This window comes from Dasypus novemcinctus, chromosome 6 (genome assembly GCF_030445035.2).
Source record: "Dasypus novemcinctus isolate mDasNov1 chromosome 6, mDasNov1.1.hap2, whole genome shotgun sequence".
NCBI lineage: Eukaryota > Metazoa > Chordata > Mammalia > Cingulata > Dasypodidae > Dasypus > Dasypus novemcinctus.
Window position 1 is genome coordinate 62830167 of NC_080678.1, and position 27612 is coordinate 62857778.

General features: G+C 33.9%; 1 protein-coding gene across 1 annotated transcript in view; it reads right to left on the minus strand.

The window, feature by feature from the left end:
• Positions 1-27612, minus strand: part of LOC101441123 (protocadherin-15) — a 1917137-nt gene that overhangs the window by 1390444 nt on the left and 499081 nt on the right. The window contains exon 2 of the mRNA XM_058298874.2: positions 25312-25385. The gene's annotated coding sequence lies outside the window, so the exon portion shown is untranslated. The remainder of the gene's footprint in view (positions 1-25311; positions 25386-27612) is intronic.

Genomic DNA, 27612 nt, shown 5'->3' on the forward strand with positions numbered 1-27612 from the left:
CAGTGTTTCCTTAGTAACATGAAAAAAATCAAAGCAATTCTTAATAAAAGAAGATAAAAAAAGTTTGTTTTTTTTTTGGCTTATAAATAGAATGATTCTATTTTTAAATGTCATATGAAAATATTAGACTTTTTTTCATAGAGGTCTGCAAAAAATGACCTTGGACCAACTATCAGGTCAAGACATATTAATGTTTGATTCTTCCCAGCTTATTTTCTCTCCTGGACATCTGATGCATATTTAGATTTGCACAGTGCTGTCCCCTCATCTCTATTCTCCAGTCAACTGCAACTGGCTATATACATACCATGTGCCACCAAATGCTCAGAGGAGGGCTAGGCTTTTTAGGATATGTAGGCTTTGCAGATGCAGGCTCGGGAGGAAAGGGAGAGAAGGGTACCCCTGACCAAAACAAGATAGGGCTCAGGAATAAATTTACTCAGAGATTTTGAAAAAAGCAAGTGACATTTCTGATGGATAGGATAAATAAAAAGGGGTTGAAAAGTATTGCAAGTGAATGTATGTACTTTTCATAGTGTTCAAGAAATTTTATTTAGGAGCATGATTATTATGAAATTGCATATTAGTTCTTGAAGTGTGCTCTTGAGTCTAATAGGACTGTCAAAATTGTTGGAGTTTAATCTCTCTCCCCCTTATAAACTTAGAGAAACAGATATCTTTGCTGAGGAAGAGATCATACTCGTTAGTGATTTAGTATAAGATAATATCCCAAGTTTCATGAGAGTTGTTTATAATAGCAGACAAATTACTAATATTCACATAAATGAAAAGAGTCAGCATACATAATATATTAGTCAGTCAAAGAGGTGCTAATGCAAAGTACCAGAAATCCATTGGCTTTTATAAAGGGTATTTATTTGGGATAAAAGCTTACAGTTTCAAGGCCCTAAAGAGTCCAACTCAAGGCTGCTTTCTCACCAAAGTCAGTTGCCACCTTTTGAAGCAAGATGGTGGGTGATTTCTGCCTGGTCTCTCAGGGCTTCCTGTATCAGTGTCTGACAAAGGGCTCATTTTTTCCTGGGCTTTCTCAGTTGCTCAGCTGCTCTGTTATCTTCAGCAGCAAACCACCTGGTGAATGGCTAATCTATCCCCAGCACCCCAGGATCTAACATGACAGAACTCTCTCCTCTTCCATGTGTATTCTTGAGTGAGTGCCTGTTTAGACAGGTCCACTAAGGGGGAAGGCACGCAATGGAGTCACAGCCTACTGATATGGTCACATCAAAGCCCTAAGTTTAACAAGTAATTTAATCAAAACGTGTCAGCTGAATGTAATTCATTCAAAGGGTATCACACCCAGAGGAATAGATTAGTTTATAAATATATTCTTTCTCTTTTTGGGATTCATAAATAATCTCAAACTGCCACACTTACCCTTCTAGAATATGACACAGTAACTTAAGTAAAATATTAATAATTTCCTAAATGGGAATATAAAAGGTTTTCCTATTCTATGCCATTATTCACTGAGGTGTATTCCTGAGATTTATAAGAAATAAATTGTTCTTTAAAAATAACCCAGTTAAGTGCACAGTCTTGCAAACTACAAGACTATAAGGCACCATATCATCAGGCAGCAAAACAAAAAAACATAGGGTAAACAAAAACATTTCGACAAGGAACAAAAGTGAGAAGTTACAAATCAAAAAACCATAAACAGAAATATATTTTCCATTTCTCTTAGAAAGCTAAGTTAAATATATAAACACAATTGATATCTATATATCCAACCAACAGCTAGGATTCACATCAAAGTTCACTTCTAGACTCCTTTTGGTAGGGAAGCCATAACTATTTCATGACCCTTATCCATTATACCATTTCCATTACTAACAAAAACCTAGTTCTATTCATGCCAGCAATCCACTCAGTTAACAGCGCTTACCACCTCAACTTTCTTGCAGCTACATTAGCCAAGTGGCTAATTTCTGGTCAGTAAGTTCTATGGAGAAGTCCCCTTGAATACTACTGTTTTTGGCTAAAATGTTGGACTCAGAGGGCACCAGATTTTGGCTTTTCAGCTTTACCAACTCTTCCTATCTAGAGTTCATTTATGTCAGTCTGTGGCACATAAGCTATAAGTCCAAGGAAGAGAGCAACTCATTAACAATGCTAGACCAAAAAGGGAAACAGAGCCTGCATTCTCAGTGGCTGCATGGAGCTATCTGTCTTCCTGTTTTGGGTGTTTCATTAGATGAGGGAAAAAGAAAATGAACTGTTCTTATATTTCTGTTACAGTGTTCTGTAACACCGTAACACAACGGTAATTTGTAAAACAGAACAGAACAAGATTTGTTAAGAGTTGTACAAATATCTAATTCTAGTAGTAATATTTTTCTCTCTTTATTTTTTAAAATGTTACATTCAAAAAATATAAGAGGTCCCCATTTACCCCCCACCGCCCTCACCCCATTCCTCATACATCAACAATCTCTTTCATCATCGTGGGACATTCACTGCATTTGATGAACACATTTTCAAGCACTGCGGCACCACATGGATGATGCCTTACATTGTAGTTTACACTTTCCCCCAGTCCACCCAGTGGGCCATGGCAGGACATACAATGTCCAACATCTGTTCCAGCAGTACAACCCAGGACAACTCCAAGTCCTGAACATGCCCCCACATCATATCTCTTCTTCCCTCTCCCTACCCTCAGCAGCTACCATGGCCACTTTCTCCACATCAAAGCTACAGTTTCTTCCATTACTACTCACAATAGTTCCATAGTAGAATATCAGTAAGTCCACTCTAATCCATACTCTATTCCTCCATCTTGTGGATCCTGGGATGGTTATGTCCACTCCACCTCTATATCGAGAGGGGGCTTAGATTCCACATGGATGATGGATGCAATTCTCCTGCTTGCAATTGTGGGCACTCTTGGCTCCCTGGTGTAGTGGTTGACCTTCTTCACCTCCTGGGGTAAGTCCAATAAACAAGAGGGTAGGAGTTGCAAGTCTGCTGAGGCTCAGGGCCTGGCTATCACATGGACAGTCCAGAGATTCAGGTCTCCTGAGTATACATCAACTCCAGCACCAACCACAGGTCCAGTAAAAGTGACAGAAGGGCATGTGTAGAAAGGTCAAATCAGAGTCCAACTCCATCACATTCAGGAACACAAACTCCAAAGTAGGGCCAACTGACATGGCCCTGAACTCAAGAGCCATCTTTCATGACCATAGAACCTGTAGGTCTCTGTAGCCCTCAGAAGAACCAGTACCTGGGGTTGTATCTACTTTGGATGTCTCTGGGACCCTGCTGAGGCATGCATAAGTGCAACCCCTCTGATGACCTCCTCTTTTCTTGGAGACTCATAGCCATATAAACTCATTTGTCCTTTCCATTTCCTCCTTTTATTCAAGGTCAAAAAGCAGTTTTTAACACCTGATATGACATGTAGGCTGAGATATTTTGCTGGTCTGAGTTGACCCTTTTATTCAAGGTCTTTTTCTAGTTACATCATCAGCTGGAGTTTGGTAGTAATACGCACCAGGGAGACTCATCTCTAGGATTCATGTCCCATGCTGGGGGGAAGGTAATACATTTACATGCTGAGTTTGGCTTAGATAGTGGCCATATTTGAGCAACATGGAGGTTCTCAGGAGGTAACTCTTAGGCACCTTTCACCTCTAGGCCTAGTTCATATTTCAGGTGCACAGTCTCATAAGCATAGTCATCAATATCAAGGGCTCATTGTTGGACCATCCTTCTTTATTGGTCTTTGCCATTACACTTGGGTAATGGTTGCTGTTCCATTGAGGAATGTGATAGAGCTCCCCTGGCTAGGAACTCAACACTCCCTCAGTTGTCATTTTTATATTGTAACCACTATGAAAATATCCAAACATTTTTATGTACCCTATATGCATGCCCTGGAGAACTCCCTCCAAACATTGTGCCCCCCAATCAATAACACCCCATACCAGTAGTAAATATTTTGATGATGTTCTTTCATAATCTGTAACAAATTTTCCAACAATGTGTTGATGGAGGGGTAATGTATGCATATTGTTCACATGCTATAATTAAATCATGATAAGGAGAGCATTGTAATAGAAACTTCTGAGAGAAAAAATGAAGATGCAGAAAGACAAAGAAAAATCTCTTCAAAAACCATTTATCTTAAAATGCCTTATACTGAGTGGTTTTAAAACAAGACCTTGTATTTACATAAAATAATGGTCATAGGGTACTAATATGTTAAGAATCATGTATTAGAATTATTCCTATATTAATTTGATCATCAAGGGAAAATTTTCATTTTAAATAAAATAATTTTGTTTTTGTACAGAGAACTGTATTAACAACTAATTAAGAAGTCTACATTTAAGATATATTTGCAAATCATTCTACCAGAGAATCCACAAATAAACTCAATTTCTCTTATAGGATTATGGGAATATTCGTAATAGAAAGGGAAAAATATAAAAGTTGATTTGGGAATTCTTCAATTTTATTTACTGTGCCAGATCTCTAGACTCAATTAGCATTTAATTTTTTTATGGTTTTTGATACCTGAAATAGTTTTCATAATTCTAATAAATGTCTAAGTATTCATACATGAAAACTGAGTCATCAATACTTGAACATGTATATTTTGAAGCAAATATAACTCTTTCAATTATTATTTATGCTAAACTATTCAAGAAATTACTTGTTAAATTCATCTATTTGAAAATATCAATATAAAAAGAAAAAAAATTTTTCTCTACCATTAGGGAAAAACATGTTCCAGACAAAACCTTCTGCCACAGACAGCTAAAAATGAAAAAAAAAAATGAAATGACTAATTTCCAATGTTAGATTGAAGGCAGCAGCAGCACATGCTGTGCTTACTCGGAGAAGAGAAACACATGAGATGAACCCCATATTTGCCCTAATTTTCTACCTGGAGGTATTTTCCAGGCTGGTATAGAGAGAGAGAGTCCCAATACAGAGCATGGTTGGGGGAGAGGATAGAGAGGTAGAGAGGTGGATTGGAGTTCAGTACTGTATCTGAGGTAGCAGAAGTTTGCAGGAACGAAAGAGAAGAAGAAGTGCAAAAAGCAGATATGAAAATGTGTATAGGTAAGAGAGAAACTGGGAGAAAATATTCTTAATATATCACTTGACAAAAGATTTGTGTATAGGTCATCTCAACAACCTATCTAACTCAGTTTAAATAAAAATAAAAAATGTGGAGGACACTAACAGCACTTCACAAAGGAAGACATGCTAAGGATAGTAAACACATGAAATGAAAAGTCAACATTTTTACTTATCAGGGAAATAAATACAAATTAATACCATAATCTAATTCCACTGTATAGTTATTCCAATGACTAAAGTCTTAAAGAGTGACAAATTGATTCACCAGCAAGGATAAGTAGCAATCTGAACTCTCATAAATGTCAATAGAAATGTAAAATGATGCAAACAGTTTGCAAATGTCTGGCAATTTTCATAAATTTACACATATGCCTACCTTATGACACAAAAATTCAACTGCTAGGTATATGACTTAGAGAACTTATGACCACCCAAGGATTTATTGATGAATATTCATAACAGCATTATTATTTGTAAATAGTCAAACAGAATACCTATCAACTTGAGAATATATATACAAAATATCATATATTGATACAATGGAAATACCACACAGTTATAAAAAGTAATGACTGATGCATGCAACAAGTTGAGTGAATCTCCAAAAATTCCTCAAGTCAAATAATCCAGACTCAAATGGTTCCATACTTTATGTTTCTACTTACATACTATTCTAACACAGAAAAGTCTCATATAACATGAAAGAAATCAAGAATAGTTTCCTGCAAAGATTGGGTATAGATATATGGTAATATTCTATATCATGGGAATGGTATGGGTAATATGTGTGATACAATTATCCAGACTGAACTGGATACTTAAGATGAGGATAGTTTACTCTGAGCAAATTATACATTCAATTAAAAAAGAAAAAAATTGGAATATCAACTACATAGTGCTGTGGTTAATGGTTAACTTTTTCACCTATTCACCTTTTGTCTTTCAATTCTTACCTTAAACATTTCCTCAGGTAAAATTATACACAGTCACAGAATCATAAATCTGAAAATAAAGCCTGTGTTGCTTTTTCACATAATAAAGTTTTCAACAGAAAATACTTTACATATAATGAAATATAATGTATAAATCTAAGTGAACTGCTTCAATAAAAAATATTTTAACAGTTTGATAGTTGCAACATGGTCTATGATTATAAATGGCTGGATAAGATATTAGATCATGAAAATTGTTACCTGTTTCTTACTTATTGAATGAGTTTTTTAGCCATTAGGATGATGAGAATGACTTCTTTTAAATACATTTGCAAACACTAAACACAAATGTGCCAATAGTTAAAATGAAAAACACCAGTTTTGGACAAAAAGCTTAAATAATATTATTATACTTCAGTCAACATATTATTTAATAACATCTAAATTCACAAAAAGTAAAGGCCATTGGTATCATAAGTTCACATATTAAATATACACTTTTGCTTATTTCTAACAAAATTTTTGTCCATATCCTAGGACCACTAAAACTTTAATCACTAGTTTTATTAATTTTAACCTCTGTTTTCTTATGTAACAAAACTGTACCATGAGATAATCTTGGAAGATAGTTTACCTAGGGCAAGGGCATGCATTTCATCTACTGCAGTAGTTCTCAAATGGGGATAATTTTGTCCCCCAGGGGACATTTTGCAACATCTGGAGACAATTTTGTTGTCACAAATGGGGGAGGATAGGAGTTTGCTACTGAAATCTAATAAGTAGAGGACAGGGATGTGACTAAATATACCATTGGAGCACAAGACAGTTTCCCACAACAAATGGCCTAAAATGTCAACAGTACCAAGGCTGAGCACCCATGACCTACTGATACTTTCCAGATATGTCATTTTTGCCAATGCCCTGATAGGAAACAATCCCATCTTATGCACTGAATATCCAAGATATTCCAGTTCATAGAGGATGCCAAAATACTACTCTATCAGTTTTTAATTAAGTCATTGGATCTTAATTAATTTACACAATTCCTCAGAAGTTTAAGATGTGTTGTGTATGTGTGCATTTGTGTTTGTATCTATTACTCTAAATAATAGAATTTTATTTATGTATTACATACATTTAACTCTTAGTGGAATGTATCAGTACCACAAACTGTTTTGACTAACTTTATAATGACATTTAAGTTTTTAATGAGGTATCTATGAAATCAAATCAAAGCAAGGCCTCCACTTTTTAAAAAAATTGTATTAAATTTTTTGCTATTCAAATCAAGATAATCAATATTTAAATGTCCTTATCAGCATTTCAAAGGGTTTAGAGAAAATATTTTGACTATTCTTTCCAACATTTGCTTGAGGAATTGAAAAATATAGTTATTAATTAGCTAATGATATAACTCTCCAAAATTGATGATGATGTTGATTATGCTGATCATTGGGATGAATCTGTTGGGTACCTGGAGTTTGAAGTGTTAGGCTTAATTCTACAGATATTTGAATGTGTGACTCTGTTTCAGCCACAGCTCTTAGATTCAGTATCATGATATGAAGGAACAAAGGAGTAAAAATATGATCAAATGAACTCTGAAGTTACAACCAAGTATTAAGAAAAAAAGCTAGAATTACACTTTTCAAAATCATGATCTATGTTGCATATGTGAACAGTGTCAGAAATAAAAAGACTGACATACAAAAAAACAGCTCAAGAAGACAATTTTATTTATGAAGGACAAATAAACTAAATGGATATTTGTTTATCACAATGTATCATGTACTAGCATCTTCACTTTTAAAGTAATTATTAATATTTTAAAATTCCATATATAACTGATATTAATAATTTAATAAATACAATACACTTTGTTTACCAACATTTTCTATTTAGAAATTTATTATTTAATTTAATGCATTTCTTCTTTCTTTATGTTTTCTCTTTTGCTCTAAAAATATCCTTATACCAAATTATGTACTAAGAGTCTTATTAATCTCTGATCAATTTCACTAATGGCAAGTGTTCTAACACAAGGGTCAAAATAAATGACACTGAGCTAACACAACTTAACATTTGATTATCTGAAATATAAGTAACATGAAAAAAAAACTACTATAAGAATAAGAATATATCTGAAAATCTATCTACTAAAAATATAACTTTTAGAGAGAAAAAGTTAATTGAACTGGTGTTGTATGATATATTATTTCAAATTACATGAATGAATGAATTTTACTTAGTAGTTTGTATCTTAATAAAGTCAAAGATATTGGAGAGGTTAATTTGAAAAACTCAACTCTTTTGGAAAGCAAATAATGTCAATTTATAATATTGTATGTGCCCAATTTGACTAAATAATATCCAAGGAAACGTCCAGGAAATGCATGTCAAATAGATTTGTGGTTTTATTTTTCCAGCATTCATGTGCGCGCGCACACACACACACACAAACACACACACATAACTTTTAAACTAATACTTTTAAAGTGTTTGTACTTAGGTATTGAGCAGTTGCAAATTTCCAGCATTCATGTGCAAACACATACACACAAAACATACATTTTAAACTAGGATATATATAACATGTTTGCACTTAGATAATGAAAAGTTGCAAATTATGAATTGTGAGATAATTTTATCTGAAATATTTTGAGAAACATAAAATATTAATTATAAAACTTTTATTATTTATTATTTGCTTTATTATCAATTCAAATATCAAGGGAAAATTAGAGTTAGAAGAAAGCTCATCTCACACTGTAAATAGAAGATGTGTTGTGATTGGTGTGACTATACTTTTTTCAAAAAACAGTGGTAAATTGTATCTTCTTGGTTTAATATCAGTCAAGGAAAAACAATCCCATGTCCCATTAAATCATTAAATAAATAAAGAGCTCAAAAGTAAAGAAAATTAAGAATTTTTAAGACAGCTATTAAAGAAATAATTATTCATAAACACAGCAGGGCAGTAGAGAATAATAGACATTAACATAATAATTGATAAAAAATTTATCAAGTATGCAAATGATTAACATTTTATTTTCTTTAATTTCAAATAGCATCTAATTCAAAATATAAAAGTATTCATTTCTGAAATGAAAATATTTAGTATGTAGGTAGGACATACAAAGTGCTAGAAAAGAGTTCAATTTCTAGACTTCAGTTTATAGAGTGGCTCAAATAATGTTTTATTCTTCCTTCATTTCTTCTTTCCTTCCTCCTCCTCTCCTTTGCTTATTTGTCTATCTTTCCTTTTCTTCCCACCTCTCTACCTCACTCTCCCCCTTTCCCTAATCCTTCCCTGCCTTCCTCCTTCTACTTCTCCTCCTCCTCCTCCTCTTTCTTTGTCCCTTTCTCCTCTCTCCTCTCTCCTCAAGCTCTTCCATTTTGTGGGATTAGATTTTCATATCCCTTTCACTTTTCCCTTGATAACTCAGAAGTGGTAAGTCATTACTCCTTTTCTGACATATAATTCCTACAGAAAAACCTTTCTTGCTCAAACTCTACCTGTAACCTGTGTTGCCTTTTCCACACTTAATCTTGTCCTTTAAATATGTTTAAAGCAAAAGTAAATCTCGACAGAAAAAAAATATTCTGTATTTTATAGACATGGTGTTTACCATCCTCTGCCTCCAAATATTACTGAACATGCTACTTTTTATCCTCTTGCTTTCTTCTGCTTCAACATTCTTCCAAATAAAATTCCCTACTAAAGTTTAGGGAAAAAAAAGTTTAAAAACTCAAATTGAAGTGAGGTGTTAACATTCATTTATGAACAGATTTAGACTGTGACTCAAAATATGAGGAATATAAATAAAAATGATTAAATCACATTGGCAAATGTATTGCTTTTTCCTGACATTGTGAATTAGTTCCTACAGGATACATGCATTATTCAAGAGGTCTTTATTATATTGATTCAATGAAATTAATAGAGACTGTTTCCATTTACAACCCAGGCAATGGCTGATCTTCTTGGCAGGATCAACCCCATGATTTATTAAGGTTAAGTTAGTACTAAAATTTAACCATTCAGATCTACAATTAAAAATAAATTATGGGGAAGTGGCTGTGGCACAATCAGTTGGGTTCCAGTCTACCATATGGGAGGCCCTGGGTTGGTGTCCCAGGGTCTCCTTATGAAGGCAAGCTGGCTTGTGAGCACCACGGAGAGCTGGCACAGCAAAATGATGCAACAAAGAGAGACAAGCAGATACAGAAAAAATGCACAGCAAATGGACACAGAGAAGAGATAGCAAAGAATGGAACAAGCCATAAGGGGGGGAATAAACAAACAAATAAATCAATAAATATTTTTAAAGTAAATTATGATCCTTAAGTTTGGTAGCATGTAAAGTTTCAATAGGGAAAATGTACTTGAGTATTTTTTTTTTTGAAAGTCCATTTTAGTAAATTGTCTGAAGGACAGAGAAATAGTAACCCTACTGAAGATTCCACTTTAGTCTTTCTTTTATTTCTTTGCTTTAAACAGAAAATCGAAAGCCATATTATATACTAAACATGAAATAATCTTTATAATGTAGCCTATTTCAACATTTTGATAAGATATATACAATGTATTCTCAGCAAAAATTCTTGAAATTGATGCTCAAGTGTAGTTAATACAGAATTTTAAGATAAATTCTGATTGCATGTTACCAGATAAGTAATAATAAATCTGTCTGTTACAATTACCTTGATATGAGTTTTATTATTTCTTAATTAAATACATGGTTCATTTTAGCTTGAATTGTAATTCTCTGAGACTAGAAATAATAAACATAAAATAAATGTGGTGGTTAAAATAAGTAATACTGCTTAAACACATTTCATTGTATTTAATTGATTTGTAGTACTTCAAATGACCTAAAATATATAATTGCTTTTAGAGTATTTAATATGGAACAGTCTTTCAATTAAAACTTCTCAATTGATTGAAAATCAATTTAAATAAACTAGGAATTATTTTTAAAATTCTAGAATCCATTTAGTACCTTTCATGTAAAAAATAAATTAATCTATAGTCAATGAGAGCATTAAAAATCCAATTATAGACATGGTATAATATATTAAAAGCTATATGCTTAGAGATATAATTCTATTTTTCAAACCAGGTGACAGAATATAGTTATAAAGTATAATCATTTTATGAATAGTCTCTGATAAGGGCAGACATTTGGATAAAGAAACATTGACCTCATGTACCTGAAGGTGCAAGATAGAAGATTAGCATCAGATAGTTATTTATCCAGTTGTTTCAAGTGTGACCAGATTGAGATGCCTTTTTCTTCATTTTTCATATCTGCCACTTGGTGTTACCTCCAATAAAATCAATACAGCCCATAGCAATTCCTTGAACTACTTTCAGGTTCTGTTCTAATTCTAAAAGCTCTGGAATTAAGAAGATCCATTAGCACCAACTGACCTGAATTACATCATATTCTCATTCCTGAACTTTGGCCAAGGGAATACTACTCATGTAATGAATCACACTTATTGGTTAAACTACTCAGGGCTCACATCTGGTGCTAGGAAACTATTCACTCAAATCACATTCTGAGAAAGTTTGGTCACACTTTGGAAAGAAAAGAAAAGAAAAGAAAGAGAGGAGAGGAGAGGGGAGAGGAGGAGAGGAGAGGAGTTGAAAGAATGCTGGGAAGGCAGTGCATGCCTTCCAGTATCTGCCAATCAAATGACTTAGTACCTGGAATGTAGTATACAGACAGTTTTGGATTTTTTTTAAAGATTTTAAAAAATCTTTTATCGGTCCCTGCAATATCATTCAGGACAACTCTAAGTCCCCAAAATTCCCCCAAATCACACCTATTTTTCCCTCTCCCTACCCTCAGCAACTCCTATGGCCACTGCCTCCACATCAGTGATACAGTTTTTTTCCATTGTTAAGAGTCTCTGTAGTCCTCAAGAGCATCACTACCTGGGTTTTATCTTATTTTATTTTGTTTCTTTTAAAATATTTTGTAACGGTCTTTTTAAAAAGAAATACATAGATCACAAAAAAGTTACATTAAAAATATAAGAGGTTTTTTTACATGCGATAAAATGACCTTCTAATACAAAATTTCTGGAAGCACTGGAACACTATTAAATTTATGTGGCAGTTTTAGATTATTTATGAATCCCAAAAAAGAGAAGGATTATGTTTGTAAACTGTCCTGTCCCTCTGGGTATGATGCCCTTTGATTGTATTAGAATCACTGAGATGTCTTTGATTAAATTATGTTAGGATTATGGCTCTGATTCTACTACATAAGTAGAGCATAACTCAGGTTAAATCCCCACCCACTTAGTGGGCTTATATAAATGAGCACTCACTCAAGAAGACACAGAAGAAGATACAAAGGAAGAGAGAGAGCTCCAAAGACACAGAAGAGGAGTGAACTTGATCATTTTGATCCTGCCATGTGACAGAAAGGAGAAGGCTCAAACAGCTAAAGCCCTGGGAAGAGAAATCACCCTCTGCCAGCTTGTAGCTGAGAAAGAGGAAGGCTGAACCCTTGCAGAGATCGCCCACCATCTTGTTTCAATACATGATAACTGACTTTGGCAAGAAAACAACCTTGAGCTGTACTCTTCAGGGTCTTGGGACTGTAAGCTTTTACCCCAAATAAATACACTTTATAAAAGTCAACAGATTTCTGATACTTTGTATTAGCACCCTTTTGGCTGTTAATACATCTTACATCTAATTTTTAAGTTGTTCACTTTTTAGCAACAGCAAAGTCAAGAAGAGATTAGCTGAAAATTTAGTCATTTAAAGTGTGAAATAAATATAGATATGAAATTCTTTCTAAAGAAGCACATCAGTCCTTATTTTACAGTTACAGTCACATTTATGCCAAAAATATACCACAGGCAAAGGACTGAATAACACACAAAACAAAGCTACATTTTTGACATGATATTACGATTGGAGGTATAGCAGTTTGATATGATTACAAATTACAAAATAGATATTGAATTATGCTTGTAATCTGATCTGTACTTGGGCATGATTGAGTTACAATTAGGGCATAAAAGACATGACAAAGAACAGAGTTAGGGGGTTTCTGATGTTGGAGTTTTGATGTTGGAGTTTGAGGCTGAAGCTTTAAGCTGGAGCCCTGGAAAGCAAGCCCACAGAGGAAAGAGAAGCAAGCCCCAGGAAGAGAGAAACCTTGAGCCCAGGAAAAAGCAAGCCCCAGGAATGTAGGAGCCCAGGAAGCCTGAACCCTCACAGACGTTGGCAGCCATTTTCCTTCAACGCGTGGAAATAGACTTTAGTGAGGGAAGTAACTTAGGCTTTATGGCCTGGTATCTGTAAGCTCCTACCCCAAATAAATTCCATTTATAAAAAATAGCCAATTTCTGGTATTTTGCATCAGCACCCCTTTGGCTGACTAATACAGGAGGGAGAAATTATATAGTGAGTGATCATCAATTTATGCAACTTTATAACATTAAGATTTTATAAACCATGAAAACGAGAATGTCATGATGGCACTCTTAAAAAGTGGCTCCATGATAGTAGAGAAATAAAAATCAAACTAAAATACCTTTTAAAAATGTTAACTATCACTGTTATTCAAGTTTTACTAGGACTTGATCAGAATGAAAATACAAGCAGTGAATGCAATATTTTTAATGCTTTGCACAGCAGAAATGAAAATCCAATTGCTCTCAGTTAGATTTCGAAGCTGTTGAATATTAAAGTAAGAAAATCTAATGCTATGAATGTTTGAATGGTAACTGAGATTCGCTGGAATCCCAATTTCACATTTGCAGTCAATTTAGATCTTCATCTTTCTGAAGTAGATAAACTGAAAATCGCAGTTAATAGTAGGGTAGTGCTTTTAAATAAAGACAACCATCTGTCCAATCAGCAATGGCACAGATCCCATCTTCAATTCGATAAAACCTATTAAATCTTCTTTAAGTTGCAAAACTGAGAAAAGAAAAAAAATGGCATATTTGTCAAACACTTTTCTCACAATTGCTTTATACAATAGAGAGCAATTTCTGTTTTAACATAAAACTAAAATCAGTTGCTTTATACAATAGAGAGCACTTTCTATCTTAACATAAAACTAAAATCTTGAAAATTTACATTGAGTCTATTGAAAATTTATACTTGGGAATGGTGGAATGTTTTCTGAGAAATGTAACAGATAAATGTAATTGACTAATTTCTTCAAATATTTGTGTAAGTAAATTTCTTCAGAATTATAAAGATAGGGAGGTATTCTATCAGAGCTAAAGATTGTTAGATATGATACCAGTCATTTCTCAGTCACCTTAGACCTGATACCAACCTTAAAGAAGGAAGTATTAAAAATTTAGCCTCTTTTCCATATAATGCTCATGACTAATAAATGTTAGTGATATAAAAATACGCAAGACTATAAATAATAGTCATCTCTTTCCACTTTGTTGGGTTAGGTAGCAGTTAACAAACATTAAAATATATTGTTTGACTATACTCAGAAGCATTCTATACACAGAATATCATATGACATCTCACTGGGGTCTGGTGCTACATCATAATCAAACATTAATATTTCTGCAGTGAAACATGAATATCTACATCAAGTGGGTAAATATAGTCTATAAAGTACCTCTGAACAGTTGGGATAGCTTTTGCCACCCTGATGAATTATAAAAGAAAAAAATCTTTTCAGGTTTAGAATTTTCTAAAATAATTTTAAGTTGTGAAAATTATGATGCTATAATTCTTCAATTCACTGTTAATGGGTATCTAAACTATAACAGCCAAAAAAAAAGGAATAATGGTAAATAAATTAGAAAGGTTAACAGAGGCCATCACACAGCAAAAAATGTTAAAGCCAATGTTTCAAAATGGACATCAGTGCAAGTCCATTTACTCTGCTAAATGACACTGATCATGAGGAGAATCATCTAAAACCTAGAAAGGCCCTTAGTGTGCTAATGGAACAAATGCATTTAGAGAAGGTAAAAACTCAAACTGTGGCAGAGAAGACAGGTTCAAGGAAATATTAAGAGTTAGATATTATAGTGTAATTAGATTTTACATTTGTGCCCAGAAGGCAGTGGATACTTAAATTGAGGTAAGATATCAATATTAAGAAAGTACAGAGTTTTCATGATTTATATGTATGTATGTAGGTGCATGCGTGTGTATATATATACGCATGTATATATACGCATATATATATATTCTATGGCTTAGTTAGATGACGTACTCTCCCTCCCACTATTATTTCTTTATTTCAGTGAAAATATTTAGCTTAATGCTTAGAGGGATGCATACTGACAATCAAAATAAAAACTATTTTTTAAAAAAGACAAATTAGAAAAAAATCCAAAGGATTAAATTACTATTTTTAATACTTCACTTTGAAAGGATAACTGTCTTCAAGTTGTATCATTTAATTGATCTAATCTACTTTACCTATATACATGGCTCATATCAGAAATGTCACCATCAATGGAAACAAAATAAATTTGGATATACAAAGTAAGGTTGAAGTCCTAGACACAAGGCCACTTCCACGCCTAAGGCTGTGCAGGTTGTGCCCTGTTCAGACTTGTCCCTTTAGTTTATCAAAGTGGGAAACTAAAATCCCGCTGGTTCTTCCCCTTTTCAAGCTTCATGCCTTAGTGTGGATGGGGCTATATCAGTCTGCATGGAGGGAGGACTGACTCGCCAGAATGGTTTGTCCAAAGTATTCTGAATTTTTATTATTTAGGGGTGGGGAGTTATAAAAGTTCTACTCAGAGGAGGGGTCTTTCCTGAATTCTCACAAAGGCACCTTAGGGCTAGCAGTCACAAGTGACCCTGCTTGCCCCAAGAACCCCTCCAAATGCTGTTACCTTAACAGATTTAATTACATTGAGTACCACTCCTTTCTCATTCATATTCAACAAAACCAGTTCAACCTAGGGAAAAGAACATGGAAATTTTAGTCTGACACATGTAGGTTCAAATTCTGACTCAGCCTCTTTTATAGTCAAAACATTGCCTCAGGCAAGAAGTGACTATATTTCAGACAAGGCAGTGTGTTCTGCTCGCATAACTCAGTCAAGGAATTTCTGTAACTGTGGACATAATCCAGAAGTTGTCAAAACTGTACAGGGAGGGAAACACATTTAAGTTTTTACAAATTGATTTTCTGATTAAGACACTTGAGTTTTGAAAATGGCTAGATCTATAGCCCAATTTGTAAACATGGAACATATAGAACAAGAAACTACAATGTAAAATCTCATTATATTGGTCCTTCCTATATAATTTTTCCATCACCTAACTTAAATTCTGACTTAAGTTTGAACTACATTATTTGTACATATGTTAAAAAATCTTAGAGAACACTAAGACTAATACTGAAGAGTTAAAGTGAAGGAAAGTTTTTATAATCCTTAAGTAAATAAAAGAAAATTCAAATTTCCTTTTCAGGATGTTTTAAGACACTTAAAAGTTAAAATAACTTACCTAAGGGAAATAAAAGCTTTTCAGTTTCCCTTTCATTGAATATTTATGAATATTTTGGGTTCAAGTAGAGACTACTAGTTATTGTAATAACTATGAAAACTTGGATGACTTCATTGTTTCAAGTTATCCAAAATTCGACTGGGTGGGGGGGGAGTGGTATGAGGAAAGATGTTTAACATAGCTGTATTGGAAATAAGAGAAGTATTACAGTTAAAAGAAACCAGTTTTTTTTTTAAAGTGTGAAATTCTATGTGCTTTTGTATGTATTCATAAAGATCTATGTAATAGCCTGCATGTGCACATATGAATAAAGTGTCATGATGTATATATATAAGTAGACTAGTAGTACTTCGGTGGTATAACTAAAAAACATGTACTGTTAATAAAAGTAACTATAAGTCATTGCCTCATATCTATATCTGTCATTTATTTCTATATCTACTTAGCCATGGATCAGGAAAAATACTATTTTCATCCTCATATACATATGGGCAAAGAGAAATGTTTCCTGATGAGATCCTTAGAGATATGATCTAATAACATAACATGTCCACACCCACACCCACACCTTCCCCCTCCCCCTTTTTTTTCACAACCTCCCTTTGGTAGACACAGGAACATGTTTATTGGGGCTTTGTCCTTAAAGAACTATCTCATGCCAACTATACTAACCACTTCCCAGAGGGCATGAGCTGATGTCACAGTGTTCTTAGTCTGTCCATAGAAATGAAGAGGCAAAGATACTTAAATAATATAATTAACATCAAGTTTTGATTATATTTGGCAGTAAAGGTTAGATATTATTGCTTTCTAACAAGCAGTTAAAGTACAGATATTTTCATTAAGGCCCCATCCATATCATTTAGCTGCTAACAAAGCCAGGGCTGGGACTGCATCACCTAGAGGAAACCAGAGAGAACCTGTGCATGGAGACCAAGAAGAACGAACGCAGGGTAATCATGAAGAGAGCAAATGTTTTTCCTAGACATAAAATTGGGGTCTATTTCATGCAAATAATAATAGAAAACCAGGAACCCATAGCTCCAATTACGTGGATACAGCCAAATAAGTTATATCTTGGAAATAGGTTCTGGGAAATAGGTTTAAGGATAATGATACTGTAAAGGTTAGCTGTGAACCTAAAGTATTCTAGTAAGTATCCCAAGTAATTTCTAAATTCACGAATTTTCTTTCCTTTTGAAGTTTTTCGGATAAATTTTATATTCAAATATATATATTTATGTCCCTAGGAAAATGAACAAGAGTCACTGCTGCACAGCTATGAAATAAGCTAGTTAAAACCTGGGTGATACCACAAGTACTGGTGATTGTGATATTTGGAATAGCTAAAAGACTCATGACCAGTGTCCCACTAAGGCTGTTTTTATTAGGTTGAACCAGGTGAAACTGCTTTATTTTTTTTAACCAGGGGTGAATATTCGTCTTTCTTTTTTACCCAGGAATTAGAATCCAGACACTAAATGTACCCATATGCATTCTCTTCTTATGGAAGTAAAGTAGACTTTGAAGATTGCCACTCTGACATCCTTCCCTCCCTTTTGAAGAGGCACAGTCTCTGTTAGGGGATCTCTTTGATTCTGGGAATGCTGACTGTGTTTCCACAAGTGAGGTTTAGAACCTATGTTAAGTCTGGAAGCACTGATTACAGTGATTGATTGGTTCGGGGGTTCATGTGACAAAAGTAGGCTAAATAGAGTGGAATTGCTGACATTTTAGGAATGCTATGGAAATTTATTCAGAAGCAAATAAGAGAGTTGATAAAGTGAGATTATGAGTGAAAAAAACAGTGTTAAAATCAAGCCATCATGAATTAAATGAAAGGTGACAGTTGATGATTACACTAAGCTCTTAGATCAATCCTTGCCTGAAGCCTGAAGAGTAAGTCTTTACTTTCTGATTCTTAAATCAATACATTTGTGTTCTTTTTATACAAATTTGAGTTATGTTTATTGTTACTTTCATGATAAAGGGGTCTAACATATATGAGGAGGTAATCTGATTAATCACTGAGAGGGATGTATATATGGAAAATCATTACAAACATACACATAGATGTAATGCATATTCCTGGTGAATACATGATACGACATAGATTCAAAATCCTTATATTCAAAATAATATATATATTTTTCTAGTTTGATAACTCAGTAATTTTAAGAACCTTATATTCAAGTAGTGGTGATGAATGCTAGGTTTGGATTTTTTAAGACATGTGAAATACTAATTCTCTGGGACTCTCCTGATGCAACAGAGGTTAACAAAAGTAACACAGAAGAGGCATTTGTAGGGGATATTATCATTGGCATTACATATTTCAAAGGCTACAACTCTTTAGTTATCTTGTAAGGGGAAACTCTCTAAATTCTTAATGACCCAAAGTCATTTGAGCCATTGATTATATTCCAAAACAAAAGTGTCTCCACTACCAGTTTCTCTAATTTTGATATATGAACTTCACTGTTCAGACAAACTGAATAGCAGTTGATTATACCTGGCATGCTTTCAGAGGGTCTGGGGTCAGGGATAAAAGCTTCTGAAGTGAGAAATAGATGTAATCATTAAAGAAGTAACACCTAATAGCATGACTCAATTTGGTCTAAGTAGAAAAAAACAAACCCTGTGACAGAAGCTGTGAGAAGCACCAGATATAAATCTATGTTGACACTCATAATCTCAAGGGTTTGAGGAGTGGGACAATAGCATATATATGAGAAAAGGAGAGAGGTTGAGAGGAAGAGGGAGATCTTAAGAGTGTTTTGCTGTTGCTGAAGCAATTTTAAAAATATCAGCTCATTTGAGCCTTGAAACAAACCTACACAGTGTGAAGGGCAATTATTATTATCCTAATTTTACAAAGGATGAAAGGGAGGTTGATGTCCTATGTGGATAAATGACTCTAGTACAGCCAATGGCTAGTAAATGGTGGACCTGGGGCTAGATTTCAGAACTTCTGACTGCAAGTACTCAGAATTTTTAAACCACTTTCATATTCTAATACACTACTCATAAAGCATAAATAAACATTGAGGCTAAACAGATGCTAATATAGTTTCAAATAGAAAAGCTTTTGAACGTTTTGTCACATCCTATTCTGATAGGTCCCACTTGCATCACTCAGAGTGGACATATCTTTGTGGATCATATTTCAAAAGAGAGTTTTTCTTTTCTTTCTTACTAAATGTATTCGATTATAATTATTAATCTGGGAAAAATATACAAGATACATATGGCATAAACCCATCTTCTGCATTTCTGAAAATTCTAATAAAATACTTAAATATTCCTGTGCATGGCAGTGGACATCTTTAAAGCTACACTCAATCTTCTTCTACCTGGCATTTCCCACGTGAAATGGAGGAAAGTCAAATTCTTGTTTACCCTGCTACCATGCAGTTAGGAGTGGTCCTGTGAGCCAATTCGGGGTCATGAAATAAAACTGGAGCCATCTGTATCTGGTGGTACTTCAGAGAAAGTGTGGCTTTTCCAGTGAACAAGGCTGCCATTCTGGTGAAGTTTTCCCTTCTTAAAGTTTGAAGACAATAGGTGGAAAGGCAGAAGTGATCTCATCACCATAACGAAACCACAGAGATGGCGTCCCTGATGTATATGAACTGAAACTGTCCTAGCAGCTTCCAAACTCTGGGTTTATTTTGCTGGGAGGGTGACTGTTGTAGGTTTTAGTGCTGTTTATATTCATTCAATAGTTATACATATGCAATTTTAAGCATTTTTCTATGTCACAACCTAGACAATATGAACAGCACCTCAGGTAATGTAAGCCTCCGCCATTCCTGCCTGAGGGCAAATGGAGGTCCCTTAAAGAAAAAGATAATAAATGGTGCCCATGCTATACTAACATCTTTCAGAGGTTTGACATTTCTATTGAATTAAGCATATAATGTCTTTCAAGTACCTTGTTGATACAGATTTACTTTCCAGACTTATGCCAAATGACTATTTTCTAGATAAAAAAAATATTTTCTCCATTGCTACATTTCTGCATTTATTCACTCTTTCCTCTAGCAGCAATGATTTATCATCATAATTTCTCTGTAACAGTGACTGTTGAAATCTAAGTATAATCTTTCCAAGTTCACGTGAAACTGCATCTCATTCATGAAGCCTTGCCTCATCCCTATAGTCAAATCACTTTTCTTTTTAATCTGCTTGTCAAAATGTGCACTGCTCATGTGGCATTGACATCATATGTTTTGCTATATTCTCTTGTATACCAGTTCCATACTTCATCCTCTGTAAAATTATGACCATCATTCTCAGTAGATCTTAAGTTTATTGAGGACAGGAACAGTGTTGTATTCCTTTTCCTTAGTCAGGACTGATGTCACACAGAGTTGATAGTAGTATGATAGCCCAGAATTGCCAGGGTTGATAGAGATGATTTTTCTGTAAAAAGATTCCCTTAATCATTCTTTTCTCTATACCTACATTCTGGTCAATGTAGAATAGGTTATTTTCTTGAAACTTAACTTTTATAAGGTTTGGTCTTGAGAAATGAAGAAGGATTTCTTCAGAATAGAGATTTCCAAAGTTACCTTTGCATATTATCATCAGGGATCAGCAAAGTACAGCGTACAGGCCAAATCCAGTCCATCGGCTGTTTTGCTAAATAAAATTTTATTAGAACACAGTCATGCTCATTTGTTTATGTAAAATATATGACTGTTCCTACACTACAATAGCAGAACTGAGAAGTTGCCACAGAGACTGTATGGCTTACAAAGCCTAAATATTAATTACCTGCCCCTTAAAAACAAACAAACACACAAAAACTACCTCTGTTTTTAGGAAGACTTAAAAAAAACAAATAAGTTAGAAAAACAAAATATAACAGCTTTTCTTTATGGCAGAAATTTCCTGAGCCTCTGGTTTCTAATATGTAGTATGGATTTCTAGGTCATTTCCTAGACTTTTTTATAACACAATTTTTTAAAAAAATGTGTCATATCTCAGGCATGGTAATTTGAAAAACAATAGTTTGGTAAATGCTGCTTTAGAACAATTACAAGAAAAACTTGTTTAATTGAATTGTGTGTTTTCCCTTCAAATGATTGCCTCATCTGATAATATTTAACTCTGTGAATGGCACTTATTATGCTAGTGATTTTCCTGATACAACTAAGCCCCTTAGGAAACTTCACTGGCCCATGATAAAAGGACCATTTAACTTCCTTGAGGTAGAAGTTATAGCATACCTTGCACTATAAACAAGTTAGGTGGTAATTGTTTGAGTGATGTGGGTAATTAGAATGAAAACAGAAGCACATGTACTTGAGGGGAGAATCTATGATTTGGATTTAAATTATTTAATCCAATTTCAATAGATCTGGGGATACCAGGCTTTTGGTACATTAATGTGATAGATTACACAATTATAAACTCCATTAGATATAGAACTAACCATCTATATTTTCTTACAGTTCTTCAATTATTGCTTTCTTCAACCTTAATATTTTCTCTTAGAAAATATAGTTTGCCTTATTTATACTTCTTTGAAAGAACTGTTTCTTCAAATGTAATAAACATAATGACATAAAAAGTTCCTAAATCAAAATGTATATTTTCCCAGAAGCCTTAGGAGGGTGCACAAATTACGAAGTCAGTACATGCATTTAGCAAAACAGTAGATACATAAATAATATGTATTTATGTTGATTCATGGATAGTCCAAAGTGCTTAGCTATATATATTCAATATATAAAGATCCACTACCTCAGATTTATGAATCATGGAACTCTTTTCCGATTACACCAGACCAAAAACCTTCCCATATCAAAGGAAAGACTACAAGTAGAACCTATTGTGACTTTGCTGTCAGAAACCAGTTTGAATCTCCGTTCCTTTGTTTGCTATCTTAAGTTTATAAATGAGCACAAATATTCTGAAAAGGAAAACTACAGTATTTAAGTACTCAAGTACCTTTATCTAACAGCATAACTATGATATGACTGGGCTCCCACTATTGCACACAGAATTTATTCACTGATGGTTTTTAAAAATGTATCTTTCTTTCCTTGGCATTTTAGTACAATTGAGAGAACTCTTAATAAACCTCCCATCTAAAAATGTTGTTTTGAATAGCTTGTTAAATATATTTATTTAATATGCTACTTAGCTAAAATCTGAATAGAGGGATGTTAAAATTTAAGGAAATAATAGGGATGTCATTGAAATATACATTGAGAAGGTTTCTAGAGAGTTACTAATATTCTTTGTTACTCTGATGGTGCTCTTGCTAATTTATTACATAACAGTGTACCAACATTACAAAACTGTGGTAACTCCACTTATTGCTTAGGGAAAGAAACGGATTTTCTTTATATTAATGCCAGCATAAAAATCAACAAAAAGGGAGCTTTTCCTAAATCTCAAAAGGGGAACCTAAAAGATGTCTTATTTTTTTTTAGCTACATTTTTTATAGCTAATGAAATAGAGTTCTCATTGACCTTATCTTTATTAGTTCTTACTGAACACACTCTTGCCTTACAAGTGGAGTGGGGAAATGCTCATTAAGAATATTTACTCAGGGAAGCGGACTCGGCCCAGTGAATAGGGCATCCAACTACCACATGGGAGGTCTGCGGTTCAAACCCTGAGCCTCCTTGACCCGTGTGCAGCTGGCCCATGCACAGTGCTGATGCACACAAGGAGTGCCGTGCCATGCAGGGGTGTCCCTGTGTAGGGGACCCCCAAGTGCAAGGAGTGCACCCCATAAGGAGAGCTGCCCAGTGCAAAAGAAAGTGCAGCCTGCCCAGAAATGGCGCCGCACACAGGGAGAGCTGACACATCAAGATGACACAACAAAAAGAAACATAGATTCCCATGCCACTGACAACAACAGACAAAGCAAGCAGACAAAGAAGCAGACAAAGAAGAACACGCGGCAAATGGACACCAAGAACAAACAACTGGGGCGGGGAGGGAGTAGAGAAGAGAAAAAAAAAAAAAAAAGAATATTTACTCACCCCCTTCAAGGAATTTATTATACTGGAACTGTTGACCTGACCATGCTTGTGCTAGAACCCTTGATACTGTTCTACCATTAACACTCTCTCTCTCTCCCTCCTTCTCTCTCCCTCGCTTTCTCTTCCAACCTCTCTCGGTCCCCCTCTCCTATTTTCTATCTACACATACATATGCATATTTGTAAACACATGTACCTATGTATCATTAATTATTCTTAAATAATAAGGTATTCAGACCACATTTTAATTTGAGTGACGAAGTTTATTGTGAATTTACCTTGAAGTATAAATAGCAAAAAAATGAAAAAAATTACTGTGAATTTACGTTGAACTATAAATAGCAAGGTCATGAAATTAATCTCTCTTCAGTTATTCTTTTCATAATTCTGTGCACTCATTAACAAAATGGAATCATATATTTTTTCAAACTTTAGCATGGTCCTTTCCATGAAACATGTATTATCTGAAATACATTGTTATATAGAATTTAAGTAGGCTTAGATAAGGAATAAAGCTAATGTCAGAAATATAAATCTTCAAGTGCATGTAAATATACCACATGGACATGTCTATACATAAAAATCCACTCAAAACTGAGTGAATTTTTAAGAACTGAATTCATAATAACCAAAGAAATACTGAATACATAATGACCAAAGAAAATCACGTCAGCTCTTTATTTTCAAAGTTTTATAGATCCATTTCCAAAGACTGCTTTTTATGTCACTTATTTATATTATAGAAATAAAACATTTAAAAAATATTGCTGTTGCTTTAAATATTTTAAAACATTCAGGTAGAAAATACTCATGGAGTACTTATTATGCTAAAGTTCTTTTAATAAATGAGGCAAATATACTGATAGACAAAAGAGACTTTTTAAAAAATCTTTATGGAGCCTATATTCTGGTATGAGGGACAGTCATGACAAAAGTAGGCAAGCATGTATATACACATTATATAAATTTCTCATTATTGTATATTGTAATTTTGTATTTCTTATTTAAAACCATTTTCCGCTGAAATATCATGTTCTTTTTCTAGCTAAATTCTTTCAATATATCCCCTAAATACTTTCTTGGTTTGGAGAAATTATTCTATTTCTGTACATAATTCCCTAAGTTTCTACTTCTGATTCTATTTCCATAGATTTAAAATATTATATTCATTGAGATCTCCTTGCTCTCATTGAAGCCATTAGCCAAATTTTATCTTAATTCCCATTTCTGTTATCCCCAAATTTCTAAAAGCCATTTATTCTACAATTAAAGCACAAGCTTCACTTCAGAAACACATAAAAGAAAATTGATTTTCATCCTGAAAATGTCAAACTTCTGCCTATAATAGTCAGTTATTGTTTTCTGAAACAACAAAGTTCAAAAGAAGCCATCGACCTGATAATCCTTTGACACATGATGATAGATTCAAAGTGTCTACAATTTTACTGCCAGAATGTCCTCCAAGAGATCAATGAAGAATAATAAATCTAAACTGGGTAGACTTGCTTGTTTTAAATGTATTAAAAGAGAAACAACTGATATTTCATTTCTCTGGAGAGACAATTTATCGACTCTGTGATTAACTCTTTTCTTTCTTTCTGGATTAGATGAATCAGATACAATGCATATCCACTTAAAGGAAGTGAGCAATGCCTGAAAGTTAAAATTCATGTATAGTTAATTAACTTAACCAGAAATGCAGATGGAATGTACTGTATTTTTTCAAAGGAAAAGAAAAATACATGAAGAATAGAACTTAAAGAAAAACATAACCACTACTCACCTTATTGTCTTGTCCCTCTGTCACCCAGGGTTTGGTAACTTCAGTTGTTTCTATTGAATGATGTTCTCATTTTCCTGTAGAATAGAGTTAGTGGTCAATATAACATGAAAGACTTTACTTCAAGTGTAGAGCATAGGAGCAATTCAATTTCCTACATATTATACTCACACTTAAGAATGATTATTGTAAACTCTGAAAAATAAATGGAAGTTGTGGAGGTAAACTTTTTGTCTCCTACCAGGGTAGCTCTAAATAAAGTCACCCTTGCCTGTTTAACATTGTCTAGTGCAGTTTTCCGTTGACATGGGATCGATCTCCTTGATTTCTGGATAATTAATACCCATTTTTTAACATAGTAGAAATTATAGAATATCTGTGACTTAACACAAGGCAAAAGGAAAGCTTGTATAATTTCAATGTAGGTAACTTGTGATTTTGTTAAAAACTTAATTTCATATGACTGTGTATATACTTTATCAGTATAGTTGCAAAACCAAGTTTTTTTTTTTTAATTTTTACTTTCCTATAACATTTCTATTACCAAACCTACATTTTGGAAGTTATAAATCAGAGCTTATATCTCAAGTATAGGTCTCAATAAATACACAATTTATATCTTTACAAAAGCTGGGAGGTAAAACAGAAGTGGTATTTTAGAATTAGTTTCCAGTCTCTGAAATATATGTAATTGTTCATATATTTCACAATAACATAAAACACAATTCCACAATCTTAACATAAAAACTATTTGTATATTGATATCTCAACATAACCCCACTAGAATTTATATAGAATCAAGAATTGGTGCAAGAGTTTCAATTTTTCTAGACTATCCCAGTATTAGCTAGAGTGAAAAACAGAAGAAAATACCTCAAAGCACGTAACCTTTTATGCACAGCACTTTGGGAAGGTTCTATCTGATAAAAACCTAGTATGACACTTACTTACTAAGAAAATATTGTTTGCTTTAGAAACTCTTATTCATGATTGACCCCCCAATGATGTAGTAATACATTTAACTAGCAACACATATTATTTAACTGCATTTCAGCCTTTTGACAGAGTCACCACAGGTATAACCATGGGCATATTTATAGTGTAATATAATTGAAAAACTACTCCACCTATGTTAATACCTGAATAATGAAGTGGTTTGAGATGGATTAAGGTAAAATACTGTGTATTTCATGAGAGGAAATTTCAGTCTCTAAAAACTCATGCACATTAGGGAAATAATTTACATTTTGATCCCATAATTAAAGCCAAGAGAATTGTAAATCTGTTAAAAGTATAGAATTACGTGGTGTTTTGCTGTTTGAGTGGGTGTATACATGCTCATAACTGACTGACAATTACCAGAGGTGATTATTTATTAAGAAGAAACAAAACCAGCAAACCAAACACCTAGGTATGAAGTGAAAGTAGAAAGATTCGTATAATTAATGAATATGAAAAAAAAAAAAGTAAGAATAACAAAATAGCTATTTCAATCAAGATGTCAGAGTGAGCCACTTCAGAGCTCACTACCACACAGAAACTTTAAGCAACAAATCAGAGCTGACAGGACCATTTTTCTCAAAGCTCCAGAAGACAGTTAAAGTGTTTCAAGAGCTGAATCAAGAAAAAGTCAACTTAAAAATGTTAAGATCTCATGGTGCCCTGGCTGGGCCCTTTCCCAATCCCTACCCAATTTTGGGTGGACCTGGCTCATACCCCCAGTTACCCGTGAGGCCCTCGGTCCCAGTCTGGGAGGTGGAAATTAATCTTTATGCACATACTGGAAGTACATATGTTTGGTCACAACCTGCCAGGACACTCATCAGGGGTTCAACATTCTAGAACTTGCCTTGTATGCACTTCCTGGGGAAGAGGGGCTATTTGGATAACTGTAAATGGAAGAATTTCTAGATCCAAGCCCAAGACAAGCTACATGAACAGAAAAGTCCCTGAAGGGCCCTATGCTCTTGCCTGGGGCTATTATCTAACTGCATTTATGACTAAATTTTGAAGGGCAGCGCTTTCAGACACCAATCCGCAAAGACCAAGAAAAGCGGAATGTTTCTTTTTAAATTTTCTATTCTTTTTTTTTTTTTCTTTGTCATTACATTCTGGCATTCAAAGAAGTCTCTTACCTAACACTAGCTGCATGCGAGCTCAAAGACCAGATACTTCAATGCCTAAATTTCAAAGATAAAACAGTAAAATATCAAAATTTCCAGGCTACAACAAAAGATGACAAAATAAAGAAACAAGAAATTATGGCTTGTACAAAGTAGCTGGATAAAAAATTAGATATTGTCA